The sequence below is a fragment of the Dromiciops gliroides genome, chromosome 4 (assembly GCF_019393635.1).
Source record: "Dromiciops gliroides isolate mDroGli1 chromosome 4, mDroGli1.pri, whole genome shotgun sequence".
Taxonomy (NCBI): domain Eukaryota; kingdom Metazoa; phylum Chordata; class Mammalia; order Microbiotheria; family Microbiotheriidae; genus Dromiciops; species Dromiciops gliroides.
The window spans coordinates 389979915-389982876 of NC_057864.1; positions in this window are offsets into that span (position 1 = coordinate 389979915).

The window sequence follows — 2962 nt, forward strand, 5'->3', positions numbered from 1 at the left end:
CGGTGCTCTATCCACTGCGCCACCTAGCTGCCCCATAGTAGTGTTTTACATAATCATAATGTATAACCCATATCTGATTGTTTGCCGCCTCAGGGAGGGTGTAAGGGAGGAAGGGAAAGAGGGAATGTTTATTACAAAATTTAAAAAATTAATTGACTCAAATGGCTGGCCATTTATATGGAGTGGTACTAGATAAAGGACTATTAGAGCTGACTAGGCAAAAGGCAATTAGGGCCTGACCTAAGGTGGGGGAAGTGAGAGTGGGGAGGAGGGAACAGATGTGAGAGATGTGGAGATAAAAGCAAAAATACTTGGCAAATGATTAGACATAGGGAGGGAAGATCTTTCATCTTCCCTTGTTGATCATCCGCATTTCATTTTAAAGTTGTGTTGTGCTTTAGTGTTTCATAATCTTTTTCTCTTTGTCTCTTTAATCCTTATGACAAGCTTGTGAGTCTGTGAGGTAGGGCAAAGCTCTTATGCATTCTATGAAGAAAACATTCTTTACTAACTGTCCTGTCCTTCCCCACCACCTTATAAGGCAGTAAATGTATCTTTCCACTGCATTGCAAAAGGGCTATTTGAGGTTAAGTTGAGCTAATGAATTACTATTGTATCCCCAGGATGACTTGTGAGAGAGAGTTGGACTGAATTGTTTTTATGATCAAGGATTATTCATAATTATTTTATCTTATAATTCCATTAATTCCTTCTCTGTTTAACGTTGGTCAATAATGAAATATGTTTGTTCTCAAGGTCTAAGCATCAGAATTCCTATCACTGGATAAAAGAATTTCTAGAGAAGTGACTAAAAATACCAGGAGTCTTTAATCTAGAAAGAAGAAGACTAACAAGAGATGATTAAATAAGCAAATTTATGAAAAACAGAATATGGTGAACAAGACACTCCCTCCCCCCCCAGCCAAATCCTCAAACACCAGAACAGGAGGGAACTCAGTTTAAAGCAGAAAATCATATTCTACCTTCCCTGTTTTACAGATGAAGAAACCAAGGCACAAAAGATCACCTAGCTAGTGCCCCTTGGTTGTTAGTGCCCATTTTCTCCTTAAATCACCACATATAAATGTTTGTCTACATGTTTGCCATATATAAACTTCTTTTATATTTATTTCTTAGGGCAATTTTGGAAGACATTGTAATCTTTTATTGGGTACCAAATGGCAGTGACACAGCTGAAATGGGGAGGGAACATGATTAGGGTGTTGCTGCCAAATCTGAATGTTGATTCACAGGGAGATGGTATGATTTATCAATGCTTGTGCTATTTTCTGTGTGTGTGTGTGGGGGGCAGTTGGGGTTAAGTGACTTGCCCAGGGTCACACAGCTAGTAAGTGTCAAGTGTCTGAGGCCAGATTTGAACTCAGGTCCTCCTGACTCCAGGGCCAGTGCTCTATCCACTGCACCACTTAGCTGCCCCAAACACTGCCTGTGCTGTTCTTACACTGATCTATATTGCTCTGCCCTTGAGCAGAGCTCAACATAGGGTCTAGTGAGGATTGTGGCTTGGCAGAATTCATGAACACACATGGCCTCAAATGTTCATACAAAAGTGTAAGTAATAAACAAGTTGAACTAAAAGGCCCTGATTCAAAGAGAAAAATTTGACCTCAAAGGTATTACTGAGATATTGTAGGATAAAATTTTGAGTGGAATATGGATCTGGATTGGATATACTTTATTCAAAAGAAATTGAACATGTAAAAGTGTAAGTTTATAGTGGTACTATATTCTCTAAAAAGTATAATCATGTGAAGAAATCTAGGAATTAAGGCAGCTAGGTGGCGCAGTGGATAGAGCACCGGCCCTGGAGTCAGGAGTACCTGAGTTCAAATCCGGCCTCAGACACTTAACACTTACTAGCCGTGTGACCTTAGGCAAGTCACTTGACCCCAATTGCCTCAGTAAAAAAAAAAAAAATCTAGGAATCAGAGAAGCTTTGTGGAGAACATTTGGGTAAATAAGATTAATGGAGAGAGAAACAATTTTTTAAAATCATCGAGGTATACTATAAATCACTTGTATAGAAAGAGAAAACATATAAGGAATTTGGGAAACAGCACAATCTAGGCACACAGACATACATGATATAGTAGTAATAATAGACTTCAATTATCCAGATATCTGTTGGAAGTCTCCTTCCTCCCTCCCAAAGTAGAAGAAGTACTACGTTCTTGACTTGACAAACATAATTTATCCTTTAGAAGATGGAGGAACCAATGATGGTGACTTCTACTCAGGATGTGATTTTTTGCCAGTGGGAGAAACTGGTTCCTGGTAGTAGAAGTGATGGGACCATTGGGAAGTGACCAGTCCTTATACTTTGGGATAGAGGAGAGGAAAACTGGGCATAGTCTGATATGTACACTATTCTCTCTAGGCTTTAAGAGAGTGGATTGCAGAAGGATCAGAAAAAGAATAAATAGGATCTCATGGACTAAAATGACACAGGGAAAATTAGCCACAGAGACGTGGGAACCTGTCAAGAATGACAATCTAAAGACACAAAGAGACACTTCTGATAAGGAGGAAAAAACGAGAGTATTCTGAAGTGACTGATGTGTATGCTCAGTGAACTCATGAGCTAAAATAGATTTTAAAATGGAAGAAATATGCTCACTAGAAATACCAATTAAATCATGGCTATGGATTAAAAAAGATGTGTATAGACAATGGAGGCAATATCAGATAATAGGGGATGAATGTCAAAGTGTGACATAATACTGTAATAATGGTATCAGGAATGATAAAGCTTGGAATGATTTGTGGTATTTGGGGAAAACTAAGGAGAACAAAAGTTTTGTTTCCAACTGTCTTCAGTGAAAGAAGCTCAAAACTGGATGGGATTAGGCTTTTAGTTGGGGTGGTTGGGATGATGATAACTGACAACAAAGGGGAAAAGTAGGGTTGCTCAATTTTTGCTGCTGTTTTTGCTGCTAAGGAG